Genomic DNA, 18,338 nt, shown 5'->3' with positions numbered 1-18,338 from the left:
ATTCCTCCACAGCCAGCTTCTCTCTGCAATTTTTTTTTTTTTTTTTTTTTTTTTCGGTACGCGGGCCTCTCACTGTTGTGGCCTCTCCCGTTGCGGAGCACAGGCTCCAGATGCGCAGGCCCAGTGGCCACGGCTCACGGGCCCAGCCGCTCCGCGGCATGTGGGATCTCCCCGGACTGGGGCACGAACCCGTGTCCCCTGCATCGGTAGGCGGACTCTCAACCACTGCACCACCAGGGAAGCCCTCTCTGCATTTTTGACTGACACCAACTCATTCTGGTGCTACAGATGTTAGTGAACAGAGGATGAGCTTTTTTTTTTTTTTTTTGAGGAGAAGATGAGCTTTTATGTGCAGAGATCCCAGAGAGTGCCTTCAGACTCACCATGCTCTGTTTTCAGCCCTGTGGAGTTCAGAACACAGGCTAGCAAACCAGCCAGAAGGAAGACCCACCCACCTCAGCAACCAGGAAATAAATGGAAAGAACTGTTATTTTATGAAAATTGTCATGAAGTAAAAAAAAAAAAAAAAAAAAGCGGAGGAGCGGGAAAAAAAAAAAAAGAATAAATGCAAACACAGACCTGTATCCTGGGCTCTCTGAAAACAATAAAGCTCTACTTGCAGCACCAGGCTAAATTCACTTGCCATTTGTCTTTGAATTAGACTTTTAAAGCTTAGAAATTATCTAGAAAATGTCCCTTCATTACAAAGGAGAAACAAAAGAGAAACCTAGGATAATTCATCAGCACAAATTTTCCAGCTGGTTGGAGTCAGAATAGACACAAGAAATCACTTTCTAACTCCAAATCTAGGCCCTTTCTGCTCCATTATACTCTTAAAAATGGGAAAATTGAGGGTAATTTTTCTGTAGACAATTCCTATCTTTGCAAAAAACTTAATCCTTCACCTGCTACCTAAACTTGAGTTTCGATCCTTATTATGTTGATCAAGAGCTATTGACTGGGGCTTCCCTGGTGGCGCAGTGGTTGAGAGTCCGCCTGCTGATGCAGGGGACCCGGGTTCGTGCCCCGGTCCGGGAAGATCCCACATGCCGCGGAGCAGCTGGGCCCGTGACCCATGGCCGCTGAGCCTGTGCTCCGCAATGGAAAAAGAGCTATTGACTGACATTATACTGACCTCTTTCCTCTCTTTTTGAACAGCCCATGCTTTTCATTCCACCTTTTGATTTAATCACCCATCATGGGGGCTCCATTCTAAATCTAGTCCTTATGTTCCAAGGACATCTTCCAGTTGGAATTGGGATGAGATGCTTTCTTTTTGACAATCCAGAATTGGATTGTCATCAACATCCAGAAGAGCTATCAACTTCCCTTTCCAGAAACCCTAATAAAGCCCTGTTTTCATCTCATTCCATAGAAAGAGAGTCATATGCCCATCACTAAGTCAACAACAGTGGCAAGGCAAATGGGATTACTTTTGTCAGCAGTAATTAAGACCCAACCCTGAAGCCAGGAATGAGCATTTGGGAAGGTGGATAGATACATATATAGATAGATAGATAGATAGCTATAGAGATATGTATAGATATAGATAGATCTATCTATGCTAAAAGAATGTCCCTATGTTGATATTTATCCAACGTGATTCAGGAATAGAGTTTAAAGTATCCGTAGGAAAGGATGGTTCCATGATCCTTACAACAGTGATTTGCAAACCTCTTTCTTGTTTGAGAAATATGTTCTCCAAATGAATGCTTGTGCAGGGGTTCATACTTCAAAGATATCAAAGCAGACCTCCTTTTCTTGCAGAGGATGGAGGTTAACAGTGGTTCCTCATCCACCCAGGAAGCTTCTTAAGCTTAACTTGAAAACTCTGGAGAAACCCTCTTGCTCCATAGGGTGCAGTTTGCAAACCAATGTCTTAGATTTTTTGTTGGGTGGGTGCTGTGCAATTATTTCAGCCAGATTACTAAGAGTAGCTAATTATTAACTGATATGAGAATGATGTCTGAAGTTGATTTATTCTTTATTATTTATTGAATGACAAAAAGCCTATATATTCTAAATACCAGCCATGCTGTTATCATAGCTGATATTTAATTTTGAAAATTAAGAAAGTCATTGTGATTTTACTTCAAATGTGGAACTTTTTTATCACTGCATATAGATGGATATCAGGACTGCCTATAGACAGATCCAGGACTTTCTCATGAATTATAAGATTTACTCTATCTACATCAAAATCTAATCTGGAGTTAATCTGTTTATCCTAGGAAATGGTTTGACCAAAAGAAATTCTTTGTAGGACCATATTTAGAACCACTGTCTAAGCCTCATTAGACCATGTTTAGGACCAGCCTTTTTTTACATAGCTAAATACATGACAACATAGAGCCTGAAAGACTCATTTACATTTTGCATTATTTACATTGTGAGTCCTTGGCATTTTGATTCAAAGTTTAAAGATCAAACCTGTAGCCACCTACATTTCTCTGCCCCATGCATTTCTACCATTCCCTTTTATTGTTGAGATATGGGAAAAGGAGATAATAAAATGTCACATATTTTTAGTAATCAGTCCAGACTTCCTACAAGGACATTGCCTTTCTAGAAGAATAGTCACAGATCAGTCACGGAGAGTTCATACAGTGTATTAAACTCAGATACCTGAATTGATTTTTTGAGAGCTAGCAAGTCTTGATACTGCCCGTCAAGCTCTTATAAGGGACAACCACTGTGATGCAAGAATAAAGTGAGCAATAGAGTTATACACTTGAAAATTCCTGGTTTCCGTTTCTTAGACTTCAAACACTACACAGAACTTCTGTTCTGCTCAAGTCACCTCAGTGTCTCTAGATAGAAATGAAACGAGGATTACATTCCAAAGGACCAAACCCTCAGGTTAGTTGTTGTTGTATGTGTTCATTTGTTTGTTTATAATAAACAATGTTAGGAAGAAGGATAATGAGATACAGGTCACATGTGCCACATTTGTCAACTTTTTGTTCATAGCAGGCATCATTAATCAGAACTGGCCCCTCCTGATACAACCTATTTGCCACTTCCAATTTATTACACTAAAAATTTTAAAGTGAGATGATTTTGGAAGATTTAATACCTAAGACAAACAAAAAATAACTCTACAAACCAAATAAAATGAGGGAAAATGGGCAGCTATGAAGAAATCAGCACTTAAAACTGAAGAAATCCGACATAAGGGAAGTGCATGAGCAAAGTACAAAAGTTCTTAAGTATATGAAAGCATTACTTCCTTTTAAAAGCTTAGACTGTAAATATATAAAATAAAAAAATTAAATGTGGAGAAAAATGGGAAAAACTTAAGAATGAGTATCAAAAAAAAGTAGAATCTTGTTGAACAACTTTTCAAATGAGACAGAATAAGAAAAGGTTGAAAATAAATAAGGTAACTGATGAAATGACAAAGTTTTAGAAGTCTAACAAATTGTAGAGTGTCGGAAATAGGAACACAGTTTGATTGCTAATGAATGCTGGAAAACTGATGCACCATAAATTCAGGCTGACAACCACTAATGGCCTGTACATTGCACAGTAACATAGGTCTCTAGTCAGTTTTCCAGTGACACACTCTATGAATGTGAAAGCCTGCACTGAGTCTCGTGTTTACGTACTTTATAACTCTGGGGAGCACTGTTCTCATGGTAAATTGTGTGCATGATAATCCCTAAAGAGGAGTGGGGCACAACTTGCTGCACGCGACTGCCCTGCCCAAGTCTGCCCTGCGCAGGTCTGCACGTGACTGCCCTGCCCTCTGTGATGTTTTCAAATCCCCTCCTCTCTCCTTAACATCTTGACTCCTGGTGACATCTCCTCAGTCACTCTCAGAAGATGAGTTTACCATCTATTATAGATATAAAACAACAAATGAAACTACGTCAAAATTCTGCCTTCAAGCCTCCAGTTATTTCTTCAACTGTATTCATCCTTTTCTACTGTTCTGCAGATGGAATTGCTGTCTTATTTCTTATCTAGAGACTATTACTCCACCACCAATTATGCCTTTTTCTCAGTGTCTTCAAATTGTATGCATTTATGATTTATTCTATAATAATTTAATTATTTCAAAAGGTTCCTATCTTAAAAGAGCCCCCCTTATCCCTCCAGCTTCTGTCCCACTCTCTGTTTTCTCATGATAGATTTTCTAAAAAAGTTTGCCCTTTCTGCTCCCAGTAAATACCCTTCAATCTGCTGTAACTAGGTCACTAGACAATGCCATGTTACTAAATACAGAGTGCACTTTTCTTGCCTAAGTCAGGAGATTGTAAGAGACTTTGTCTGACTTTCAGTATCCTTAAGAGGAAGAAGTGAACTCCTCTTTTCCCTTTCCTTTGGGCTGAAAAGCATTCAGGATGGCACAGGCTGGAGCAGCCAGCCACCATGGGTCCAGACATAAAACTATGTCCTGATATCAATAGAGTTAACTGGCCAGCCCTGTATTACCTTCCTCTGCACTGCTGAAAAAGAACATATGGATTTCTATCTTGTTTAATCCATTGTATATGGGATTATTTTCATCAAAACAATTTAGACTAAACCCTCTCCAACATATTATACTGATGTTGATGACTCTCAAATCTATTTCTCCAGGAGGGTCAAGCTCCAAATTCCTATACACAATAACTTATTTGACATGCCTCATAGACGTCATAAACTAATAACTCCAAAAATTAATATTTGATCTTCATCTGCAAACGTGATTTTTCTCTTGCTTCCCAGTTTTTGATACTCACACCGTCATCCACTGACCTTTGGAGTCAGGTTGGTCCCCTCTGGATTCCTCACATTCTCACTCTCACCCATGCCCAGTCCCCTCCTGTTGATCAGCAAGCTATTTCTCTCTTTTTTTCACTGCCATGGGCATAGTTCATCCTCTCTCACCTGGACTCTTCCAATAACCTGAGCACGATCTACAAAAGCCTGCATAATACAGTGGTTTGTGCTTCTAAGTCACTTATCAGGACACGCTGTCCCTGTCTCTCCATGCCAGGTCTCTGAGCTTCTCTCATTTTTTCATACCTATTGGACTGTTCATCCTCTCAGATCTTTACCTGCACTTTCTTCTGCATGGAACACTCTTCTCTTTGCCTTTGCCTACGTAAGTGCTACTCTCCTGCATGACTTAGTATTACTTCCAAAGCGAAACTTTTCCTGAACCCCCAGGCTAGGGTAGGTTACCCTGTTATATACTCCTATGGCCAACTGAACATCTTGTTTTAAACAATACACTTATCATCATGTAATTCTTTATTTACTTGAAGTAATCACTTATTCATTTTCCTACCTACTGAGGCAGAAACATGTCTGTTCCGTTCTCTCTAAGCCAGCACTTGGGATCAGGCACAATTCCTTGTACAAACTAAGGTATTCAGTGAAAACTTTTGACTTCTGATTTTGAAAACAATGAACAATAGATGGCAAAGCTGAAAAACAAATTAATTTAGGTCTTTTTCAAGTGTGTTTAACTAGGACTTAATTTAAGATACTTTATTAAACTGATACTCTGAGTTGCATTCACTCTCCAGCTTATTTAGTAAATTGAAATGTCCTGGTTTATACATTTGAGAAAATAATCCAACAAATTATTTTTTAATTTGTCTATTACTAGTCAAAAGTTTATGAGGACTTTGTAATCAAATAGGCAGCAAATAAGTAATGAATAAATAGGAATGAAAAATACCAGAGGAGAAAGAACACAGTAAAGAGAAATCTGAGTGAGACTAGTGCTTGCTCTTTCAGTGACCGACCTAAGAGTTTTCTTGCCATCACTCATTTAGGCAAGGCAAGTAAGCACAGTGTGACTTTTCTCCCATAGATATTTCCAGTTTAGCTTTTGCAAATGAGATAATAGATGTTACTTTGTTGTTGTTACTGTTGTTTATCTCATCCATTTTAAAAAACTGGATATCTGGGCTTGATAAACTTAGAAATATAAAATGGCTATTAGGTGACTCTAATATTTGGCATCCTCTACCCTACAATTTTTAGTGCATTTATGTCACCCTAACCATCTAGTCAATACAAAAAAAATATCCCATTATACTCTTGTTGGGGCCCTGCTTTTCCTTATCTAATTGCTTTGTGCCGAATCGTCGACACATTCTTATTTGAGAATAATCCTTTTCACCTTTTTGTATTATGGAAATGTCTGCCTAATATGTTATAGGAATACTTCAAATAGATGCTGCACCACTATGACCTCCAACAGTTAAGTTTATGTGTATGTATTAGAATATACTTAACTTGATTAATTCATTTAACTTAAGAGGCATTTTCAAAAGTTAATAAAAATCACATTAAGATCTAAAATCTCATAGGTAAATTTCCTTTTAAAAGAAGAAAGATGACTCTCAAACAATAGTCAAGGTGATTTAAATTATTTATCTTCCAACAAGAGGACTTTTAAGGATCCCACAATAAGAGTTATAATTGTTCCATTTGATCAACATCTAAATGTGCTCGACAGTTTATTCTGTACTGAAAAGAAAGCCCATTTCTTCAGGGACAGCAGTACAAAACAGCTAGATAGAACAAATCATGACTTCTCATCACTTTGGGATTCAGATAACTAATAGAGAGAGAGTAGACACCAGGGCTTGTTGAGAAACTACACACACACACACACACACACACACACACACACACAGAGAGAGAGAGAGAGAGAGAGAGAAAAGCTCATCAGTAAAAAGATGGGATTATTCACATTTGTCTGACTACGCTGTTAAATAGATTGGATATTGAAGTGGGGGTAGTGCAGCAAAGAATTCTTTAAAAAGTAACAGTTAATTGAGTTTGAAGAATAAGTTCTCTTTCTTATTTTCTAAGTAATCCTGGCTTCATCTTGAGAGATGCAGAGAAAAGGAGACAAAGAAAATCTAGTCATTTGACCTTCGGGACGTTGTCTTCACTTCAGGAACTTACTACCTCTATGACCTGGCTTTTCAATTTCAAACTATTTAGATTTGTTCCAGTATTCTAAACATTAAATGGTGTATTAGACAAACTCACAGGGAAGCAAAGCTTTCTAAAAATGTCTGTTAGCAAACCCCCTTCCCCCCCAAAAAAACAAAACAACAACAAAAACAAGCCATGCTTCAGAGTCAAAGTGACAGCAGGGAAGATAACTGAGTGAAAGAAAGGTAACCGAATTTGCATTACTCTTCCTTGAGGATCACTCAGGAACCTACTAGACCTGAGAAGACAGCACTCTCCCTCCAATCCAACCCTACCAATTAAAAAAATAAATGTCGTACATACAGCTAATGATCCAAGATAAGGTTTAATGTCAGGAACAGATTGTGTATGAAACCCAAACTCATTTAAGAAAATGGTTTTGTTTTTCTTCCCATCTATATATCTTCTTAACTGACATGTCAACAAACGTAAATTACATAAGATTCATACCCTACAGTTTTCTCTAAGCACTCTGGATGGAGTGACGTTAAGAAAATTTTTCAGATTTTCAAAGGGTAAATGTGGCAAAAGGAAAGTGAATTTACTCCAAGAAAGCCAGAAGAAGAATCTGTTGGGCTTCCTCTCTCCAGCTAAGAAATGGAAATGCTCACAACTGTTCTCTGTGCTATATAGTGCAACTCAACAGAGCAGAGGAAAGATTGGATCAAATTGCATGCAAAAACCTTCACAAGCATAAAGGACTATACAAATTCTAAATAATAGTATTGCTCTTCTGTTTGTAGACATCATCCAACCCCAAGCAACATGCAAAATAATTAGAGGATAGAAAATTTGCTATTATTTTTATGTATATGAATATTTCACCCAATGCAACCTCCTTTATCAAAACTTCTCAGAAATGATGGCTTTAATCCTTTCAGTAAGATTTCAAACTAAAACCTACAGGGCTTCCCTGGTGGCGCAGTGTTTGAGAATCTGCCTGCTAATGCAGGGGACACGAGTTCGAACCCTGGTCTGGGAGGATCCCACATGCCGCGGAGCAACTGGGCCCGTGAGCCACAACTACTGAGCCTGCGCGTCTGGAGCCTGTGCTCCGCAACAAGAGAGGCCGCGATAGTGAGAGGCCCGCACACCGCGATGAAGAGTGGACCCCGCTTGCCACTAGAGAAAGCCCCCGCACAGAAACGAAGACCCAACAGAGCAAAAATAAATTAATTAGTAAACTCCTACCCCCAACATCTTCTTTAAAAAAAAAAGAAGAAAAAAAAACCCTACAGAATTCATGACAGTACCATACCTAATTCATAATCATTATTTCTTTGTGACTAATTTGGTAACTGGGTTCTTATTCTGAATAATTTATCCTAAAGGAAAAAAGTCGTGGAGATGTATAATTCAAGGTGAAATATTCCTCTATCCATTGTAGTTGTCAATTTTTCAACCTTCGTGTACATTAAAACTTTTTTAAGGTTCATTTTATTTTTGGTTTTATTTTGTTTTATTGGCAGCACGTGGCTTGCTGGATCTCAGTTCCCTGACCAGGGATTGTACCCAGACCACGGTAGTGAAAGTCCAGAATCCTAACTACTAGATCACCAGGGAACTTCCTTAAGGTTCGTTTTAAAATTTACTGTTTATATTGAGCACTAGTCAATTTTGGTGGCCCAGCATGTAAATTCTTTTTGCTATGTTTAGAAAATGTCCCACCTTACAGTTCTTGATGGAAAGTAGAGCCTACTATTGAACCTAAAATACTAGAAACTTGCTTTTGTGGCCTCTCAAACAACTCAGTCAATCAGATGCATAGTAAACAAGAGCTAGAGATTCAAACATAATGTGAAGAGAGTTCTTTCAAGAGGAGTACCACAAACATATAATCCTCTTGGGCATCTGTGGCAACGATGGCAAATGTGGTGTCACACTATTCTATGCCAGCAGCACCAGAGGTAAAAGCTATGACAGGTGTTCAATGGTGATTTCATCAGAGTCCTCCCTGCCCTGTTCTATCATGATTTTAACTGTGACCCTGGTTGTATGGTTCCCATAATCACTCTTCCTTTTCTTCCAGGAAGTTCTATTTATGGTCATTCTTCATTCTGCTAGCAACCCAGTATCATTTTAATAAATTCCTGAGTAAATCAAAGTTGATTACTATTGCTTATACACTATTGCTACATGGACAAAGATATATATATATATATATATAACTATAAATATATATATAATACTATATATAATACTATAAAGCTATAAATATATTATATATAATATAAACATATGCAACTAAACTATATAAAACTAAACATATTTTTTTCTAAATTTCAGAAAAATAAGGACCTATTTAGGAGTAGAGCATATGGAAAAGAAAAATAATTTAAAGAAAATGTGTAATGGCATAAAAATAACAAATCAGCAGTAATTCATTTGCTAATTAGTAATTAGTTAGCTAGAGGATAACAAGGAGAGATTATAATCACTTTTATTTATGGAGAACTATGTGCCAAATGCTGTACCAAGCACTGTGCTAACTTTTCACCTAATCCCCAAAAGAAGCTATGAAGTAGGTATTACTATTGTGGATGTGGATGAGAAACCAGAGGCTGGTGAAGATCAGATAATTGCTTTATTGACACAATGAATATAAAGAACATATATGAACCTGGGTCTATCTGGTTCCAAAAATAAGCTCTTAACCATCATAACGCTACCATTATGTTATACTTATAGTCAATTTGTTAGACCAATATTGTATATAGAAGGATCATTTTCACACTTATAAACAATAATTATAAAGATAAATCCAATATTGGAAATGACAGATTTAATGCAAATTTTGCTTGAGGGTTCTGAATTTAAATTACGCCCTTGCAAAAATCCTTTCCTGTTCTCCAGCCAGTCATTTTGATATGCTTATTATGGACTCTTTATAAATAGTATTAAAAACCATTAAGTTGTAAGTTTTCATTGAATAGATTTACAGTGCAATAAAAAAGCAATCAAGTAAATTATTTCTATGCTCTAGCTTAATGCATATGTTTGTTTTATGGAAATATATAAATTCACAGTCAGTCAAAGGTTAGAACATTTAAATGTGGTCCATTTTTCTCCTGTCCATATAGAATTTCTTTTATCTTGGTGTATCTCCATGTCCTGGCTCAGTCAAGTGAAATAATAGAGTATTATCACCTGTGGTTTCTGGCACCACTCAACCTGACCCCAGGAAGTAATCAGAAATGTCATACCTAAGACAAGGTCAGAGGTGGAACTGTAGATTTGGGCTCTTTTCTCCTAGCCTCCATAACCATTTCTCAACTCTTTCGTATCTGTAAAATCAGCCAACTGAAATAGAATTATTCTTGTTAATACTGTTAATAATTTTTGGTAATAGTGTCCAGAGAACAGAGCTGGGCCTCCTTAGAAAATCACAGCAGTAACTGCATGAGGAAAGACCTTCACTCATAGGAGAACACACACACATATTCAAAGAATTCATTCCAATTAATCTTAATTTCTATAAGAATCTTAAACTCATTCTGTTGGAGAGAGGGTGTAGGAATGCAGTAGGACATGGGCCTCAGAAGGCTGAAACAATGACTGAGGGTAAAAGATCAGGTTCCTTGGAGAGACCACTTTGGAAGGGTTCAGAACCAGCTGACCCCAGGGGACAAGTGGTCAGTAATCACTGACCCCTGACATTTATATTTGGCATCCGTAGTGTATACAAATTCTATCGATAGACATAGAAGTGAAAAAAAAAAGTTCTAGAAGAGAAAAAGGAATGTTATCCTATACAATTATGGTAGGTTTCTTAAACTTTAATTATTTTAAAATTTTTTTCTGAAGAAAGTTTGTCACAATTTCTCAAAATCTCAGTTTTCTTTATTATATGCTTAGTAAAATGTAATCAATATTTGGATGTGGAAAGTAATTACTTTAATGCTGACTCTTGTCTTGAATGGTCAGGCTTCAGGCTCAGCCACAAGAATAACAAAAAAAGGAGTGTTTTTTTCCTTCTTTATAATCAAATCATTTAAATTTGCAATTTAACCATTAACCTTATTCAACAGACATGGGTCTTAATGACATAGGTTGTTTAAAACATCAAATACATCTTTAAAGGACAATGTTTTGCCACCACTAATATTATTCGATAAAAAGTAGCCTAGATCGCAAAGATAAATCCACAACACCAAGAAACAATATTTGGGTCTACAGTTTTGGTCGGCTACATTTGGAGACTATTTCCTATGCTGAAATGGTTGGAGCTGAAAACATTGATCTAGAAATTATGCTAAGTGGTATTCATAAGAAATGTACCTACCATGAAGATGAAAATAAACAGAATGACCATTAATATTCCTAACTTCAAGGAAAATCAGTGTCATCTATCACATTATAATGATGTTTACATCACCCGGGAGTTTTTCAAATAAGCCTTGTAATGAGAGGAGTCCTCTAGGAGAGAATTTTGTTTTCAGTGTTCTCAGAAATCTGTCATCTCCACTTGGTAAACATCACGCTCATTGTTTGGTTGTTACAAATTAATTTGGCTAATTGTCATTTCAGATTTTTTTTTTCTTACCCACAGTTGAAGCATCCAGTGTTGAATTTTCTGGTCAAGTGATCACTCATGTGAAACTTGTATTCTAAGTCTCAAGTCTTTGTGTTCTATATTTAATGTATAAGTGTTGTGTGTGTGTGTGTGTGTGTGTGTGTGTGTGTGTGACACAGAGAGACAGAGAGAGTGATGCATATTTGATGTGATAAATATAAGCCTCTAAAGGAAAAATATTCTAATGCATAAAATTTATCAGTATCCAAATTTTATTTTTATTATGCCTTTCTGAATCTATAAAAATTTTCTTAAAATCTACTAAATACTTTTTTAAGAGAATGTTACTTTTTGGGCTTCCCTGGTGGCACAGTGCTTAAGAATCCTCCTGCCAATGCAGGGGACACAGGTTTGAGCGCTGGTCCAGGAAGATCCCACATGCTGCAGGGCAGCTAAGCCAGTGCACCACCACCACTACTGAGCCTGCGCTCTAGAGCCCGCAAGCCACAACTACTGAGCCTGCGTGCCTAGACTCCGTGCTCCGCAACAAAAAGTAACTCCCACTCGCTGCAAATAGAGAAAGCCTGTGCGCAGCAATGAACCCAACACGGCCATAAATAAATAAATAAATACATTTATTTAAAAAAAAAAAAGAGAGAATGTTACTTTTCTTTCCTGCAGAAATAACTTACCATTCTAAGCATGGTTTTCCTGTGCTTCTGTTTGTTTAGGCTTGAGGCTTGGGCGGGGGTTCCTTGTATTATGTGTGATTTTCTAAGAGCAGAGGATAACATTTTTTTTGTATAGTTCTGTTAAACTGAAATCAAAGAATCTAAGGTGTGACTAGACTTTGAAGGTTATTCTAATACAATTCTTTATATGTTCAAATTCCAGTATCAGGTGTCACAGTGCATTTGAGTAATCCAGTTTATTGGGATATTTTTCATATTGAGTTGAGTTAACCTTGAATTGGGGATACATAATTTTGATTTTTTTCTCCAAGATAAAAAATCCTCAATTTTTCTGTCATTTTTCATATAAAATGACTGCACCTCCTCTTCATTCTGATGATTTCTCCAGACACACTCCATTTTAGGCCTCACTTAAGGGGTTGTACCCATAAATAAATCTAGTTGTCTAAGTACAGTGGGATAATAGCACTCTTTATCTGGAAGAACAAAACAAAACAAAACACCTGAAATACCTTTCACACATTAAATACGTCCTTTTCACACATTACCAGGAAAGTATAGAAGATGAGACAACTGCTGTCTCAGCACTGTGTCCATATTTTAATGAAGGAACCTTTCTTACTCATTTCCTCATTTTTCTCCCCACTTGTGCCACTGCTATAGCTCATGCCTCCAATACCTCTCACCTGGGCTGATTCAACAGCTGCCTCAGGATGTTTCAACCGCACCCCTCCCCACCCAGCTTCCGTCATCACCATGGGTGTCAGAAAACCTCCCTAACACACAAATCTGATAACACTGCCGACTACCATGTACCAAACATTCGCCATGTGCTGTATCCTCATTTCCCAAATTCTCCAGATCACTCTTCATGGTAGAGATCATTATCCCATTCTACAGCTGATGATAACAAGGTTTGAAAAGGATGACTAAATTTCCCAAGATTGCACAGCCACTGTGTTGAGGAGCTGGAATTTGAACAGGTCTGCCAGCACCCAAATACCATACTCATTACCCTACCTCAGGATCCAGGTATCCGTAGAAGGTGTACCACTTTCCAGCTTTAAACTGCCACTTACCACCCCACAGAGTAAACTTCAGCAATCATGGTTTCCTGAACTTGTTATTCTCTCTCTCACTTCTTTCTGACTGCAGTATCCTATCCTCATTCTTGTCTAAATGTAACGATGTTGAAGACAATAATGATTAAAATGGTATACTAGTTACCTAGAGCTACTATAACAAAGTGCCACAAACTGGGTTACATAAAAGAAATTTATTTTCCTTCAGTTCTAGAAGCAAGTCAAGAATCAAGGTGGCAGAGGGTCATGCTTTCACTCTGCTAGCCTTTGCTGGTTGCAAGCAATCCTTGGCATCCTTAAGTGTGCATCTGTATAACTCTATTCTTTGCCTCTGTCATCACATGGATGTCTTCCTTCTGTGTGTCTGTGTCTTTACATGTTCTCCTCTGTGTGTGTGTGTGTGTGTGTGCCTATCTCTGTGTCTCTCCTTTTCTCATAAGGACCCCAGTTATATTGGAGCAAGGGTCCATCCTACTCCAGTATAATCTTACCTTAAGTTACATCTTAATTACGTCTGCAAGGACCCTAATTTCTAAATAAGTTCACATTCACAGGTAAAAGGGTTAGTACTTCAGCATATGCTTTTCGGGGAAACAACTCAACTTACAACAAATTGTAACAGTAAATAATAGTAAAATAATAACAAATTATTGTTGCCATTGTGACTGACAAATCCACATTCACTGCCAGCTATTAAAATTCAGTTGCTTACTTACCCTGAGCAGCTTTCCTGATACCTCCTCTTTATCTCACATTTTAGGCAGTGATAAATGTTCCCTCCTCTGTGTAGCTCTAGATCCCTATTCACATTTCTATTACAGTATTTAGACATGTTATAATTATCTATGTGCAAATGTCTTCCCCTCCAGACTGTGAAATCAGAGTTCTGTCTTATTCAGTTTCTTAACCTTAGCACTTTGCATCACAACTAACATGTAACAGATATGCATTAAATAGTTCCTTAACTAAATTGGTTATCCACCACATTGCCACATTAATAAATACCATAGTGCTAACAGGGTAGAATTAATTGAGTACTCAGTTGGTGGCTCGCCATGGTCTAAGTGTCGAGAACTGTGAATAGTCTGAGATTTATTTTTCCTGCTTGCAAACTAACAAGTTAGTCTACCACAGTTTCATAGATGTTGGGAGAAAAGAATAGACTTCAGAGACACAGACAAAGGACTTCTTTACTCACGGAACAGCAGGCAACATGAGCTTCAAGTCTGCATCTGTTCTTCTTACCTCCCTGCACCCATAGCAGCAATATGTAGGTTGACTCCTGGGCATGCTGCCCACACAATGGATTTATGTCGCAGCTGAGGAGCCCAAAGTTTAAGAAACCTTAATCTTTTAAAGAGAATTGCTAGCAAACCTGCCAAACCTTTGTCCTAGAGGAAGATAATATCTTTAAAAGATAATTATTCTGGTCTCTGCCCTGATGGAAGACATTATTTCTATCTCCCAAGACTGTTTCTTCTACAAATATCCTTGAAAAGATAGTCCAGAACAAAACTTAATATAAGGCATGCAGAAGGGCCATGGAGAATTAACTCCCAATAATAAGTGTTTTATATCCATTAGCTCACCTACTCTTCAACTTGATTGTATCCCCCTTTACAGATAAGCAAACTAATGCAATTGCTTTGTCATAGTTAGGAAGTAGAATGACACTTAGTGATTGGATGGGTTTCCTTTGCCTGCTGCTTGTTTTTAGGGTTTGAGAAAACTTTTATAGGGCTTCCCTGGTGGTGCAGTGGTTAAGAATCCGCCTGCCAATGCGGATTGAGCCCGCCTGAACCCGCGTGCCACAAATACTGAAGCCTGGGTGCCTAGAGCCCGTGCTCTGTAACAAGAGAAGCCACCACAATAAGAAGCCCGTGTACCGCAAGGAAGAGTAGCCCCTGCTCACGGCAACTAGAGAAAGCCCGCGCCCAGCAACAAAGACCCAATGCAGCCAAAAATAAATAAATAAATTTATTTTTAAAAAAAAGAAAGAAAACTTTTATATCTCACTGTTTTGATTTAATGAATGTTTATTATGTGCTGGGAACTATTTCATGTGATTTTATCCTCTTCCTTGGTGGTCCAGCGGTTAAGACTCCGTACTTCCATAGCAGGGGCATGGGTTCAAGCCCTTGTCGGGGAACTAAGATCCCGCATGCCACAAAGCGTGGCCAAAAATGGTGTGTGTGTGTGTGTGTGTGTGTGTGTGTGTGTGTGTACATATATATATATATATGTACACACACATATGTATATGTATATATATATAATAAAACTAAATAAAACAGCTCTAACATATGGGTATTATAGGAATAAAAACTCTGACTACCTCATTGAGATGGTGTAAGTAGTAGTTAAGTTAATATCTGAAAGCACTTTTCATAGTACCTGGCATTTAAGTGCTCAATAAATCATACATACTATTTTGTGCATTGTAAGATGAGGCATAGAAAGATTAAATGCTCATGCAAAGTTATAAAATTATAAGTAGCAAAGCTGAGATTGGAGTACAACATGTCTGAACAGCAGAATATAATGCTGTTACTCATTATACTTGCTTATCCACCTTTATGACGTCTCACACTGTCTCTTCTGAACCGCACATCTCTTGTGATATCCCTCCGATTCTAGTTCTGATTCCCTTACATTCTTGGCTCTTCACACTGCCCTGTAGATCCCAGCATAACGATGCTTCTCCTGAAGTCAGATTCTCAGCTCCCACTAACCGTCTCATGTCCTTTGGGCATCTCCAGGAAGGCAGGTATAGCACGCCATAGGCTGGGCATTGAAACACCTTCCCCAGCCCCCATGCCCCTTAGAAAATACTCTCTGGTGCAGTGATTCTCAAACTGCTGGGTGCAGTCTCAGCATGGTTTAAGATAAATCTGTTGTGCCAGAAACAGCATCATAATGAAATAGACTGAAACAAAATAGAACAAAATAAAATAGAAAATGTTATATTACATCTCACCTGAGAAAGGTAAATAATGTGTGTGTGTGTGTGTGTGTACATGCACACACTGGGTCCCATTGTAAACAGTCAAAAGTTTGAAAGCCTCTTCTTCAGAAAAATTCCATATGTAGAAATCCACAGACTGGTAAAACCTTTTCACTCTGGAATCTAAATGTCTGGACTAAATCTTTTTTTTTTTTTTAATCTATTCCCTTTTCAAACTCTTTTTAGGCAAAGGTAGGCAACTTGCCATCAAATTATCACCAACTACATTACCATAACCTATGTTGTTTTTTTTTTCCCAGTATTGATGCCAAGTGGAGAATTTTCCAGCAGATAGAAAGCCTACCTCATAGCTTTTGAAATCAAGGAGCTACAACATCAAGGATGTTCTTTTCAGGTTCTAACACAACTAGTCTGGCTCAGGCATTATGGCACAGTCTTATTTAATCTGAGAAAGATGTTATATTAATCTTAATAAACCTACTCTCTTCTTTTTACTAGATATAAACACATAAAAAGTTCATGCTGATAAAAAATTCGATGACCATTTCTCTTTATATTGCTCACACACAGTCTGCTTCTTAACTAATTCCCTTGTAATTTCCTCACATGTTGGGACCCATCCTTCAAGGAAATTTCCTTACTTGTCATCAGCAATCAATTAGGAATCATTAATTAGTCTATCATTTATCTGATTTATTTAATGCCAATGTTCTCTTTGAAGGACTATTCTTATCGTCTAAATGTACAGGAAAGTTAGAGTTTATTAATTTAAACAGGAAGAAGGAGAAACTTAGGGACTTGAAATCACTTTCAAAGCTTTCTCAATTAATAAGTGTTTGTTGTCTTCTCTACTGCTTTGAATTCCCACATGTATTAGTTTCCTATGGCTGCTGTAACAATTATCACAAATGTAGTGGTTTAAAACAACAGAAATTTGTTATCTTATAGTCTTGGAACTCAGAAGTCTGAAATGGAGCTCATTGGGCTAGTGAAATATTAGCAGGACTGCATTTCTTCTGAAGGCCTACCTTAGAATCTGTTTCCTTGCCTTTCTGGCTTCTAGAGGCCACTCACGTTTCTTGACTCATGGCACCATTACTCTGTTTTCAGAGCCAGCAATCTTTCTCTTGCTGCCATCTATCTGTTTCTCTTCTGCACCTCCTCTTCCATTTATAAATACTCTTGTGATTACGTAAGGCCCATCCAGATAATACAGGATAATCACTCCACGTCAAAGACAGTTGATTAGCAAACATAATTCCATTTGCAACCTTAATTCCCTTTTGCCATGTAAGCTAATTTATCACAGGTACTGGGGATTACAACATGCACATTTTAGGTGGCCAGTATTCTGTCTATCACACCAGGCATAATAGATAAACTATTATGTGTAGGACACTGGAGAAATGTAGATAGGTAAAAAGAACCATAGAGATAGAAAGAAAAGGCTGATAAATAATGAGATAGAGATAAGGATAGGTATAGATGTAACTGGTATGTCCCCATTCACTAGCTTCAGGTACAAGTAAAATCATATTCTCACTAAAAATTTCAATCTCTAAGTGCCAAAATTAACAAGATGTTCCCAAACTCTCTTTTATTTTACCTAAGAATTATTCACCAACTTTAAGGATTAACTCAGTTTGAAAGGTATACTCTTTCTTTCAAAATCCTGCTGGTAAAAGATTAGAAAATTAAATCAGGGCAGGAGAAGCCCTAGTTTTTGTTGTCTCTGTTTCAATTACTGCCAGCACAGTGGAAGAGAGGTACAGACTAAATAGAAATATGATACCTAAATAGAACTTTATCCATTAATGAAATTTAAGGAGGAATTAAAACTCTACCTAGTACCAAAACAAACAAAAATATCAGGTCTAGTGACTGTCCCAGGCAAATCATATCCCAATCTGCAAGTAAATATTTAAGAGTACAGAAAAAAGAAAGAATATTCCCTCAACTCATTGTATGAGAAGACAATAACCTTTTTTTTAAATTTAATTTAATTTATTTATTTATTTTATACAACAGGTTCTTATTAGTTATCTATTTTATACATATTGGTATATATATATATGTCAATCCCAATCTCCCAATTCATCACACCACCACCACACATACCCCTGCTGCTTTGCCCCCTT

The 18,338-nt window shown here is 37.5% G+C and overlaps 1 protein-coding gene across 1 annotated transcript in view; it reads left to right on the top strand.

Annotated features, from left to right (window-relative positions):
• The window catches only part of GULP1 (GULP PTB domain containing engulfment adaptor 1), a 367,352-nt gene that overhangs the window by 57,572 nt on the left and 291,442 nt on the right, over window positions 1-18,338 (top strand). Inside the window, exon 4 of the mRNA XM_073807501.1 lies at window positions 8,418-8,522. The gene's annotated coding sequence lies outside the window, so the exon portion shown is untranslated. The remainder of the gene's footprint in view (window positions 1-8,417; window positions 8,523-18,338) is intronic.

The sequence above is a fragment of the Tursiops truncatus genome, chromosome 7 (assembly GCF_011762595.2).
Source record: "Tursiops truncatus isolate mTurTru1 chromosome 7, mTurTru1.mat.Y, whole genome shotgun sequence".
Taxonomy (NCBI): domain Eukaryota; kingdom Metazoa; phylum Chordata; class Mammalia; order Artiodactyla; family Delphinidae; genus Tursiops; species Tursiops truncatus.
This window is presented reverse-complemented; position numbering and strand designations above follow the sequence as displayed.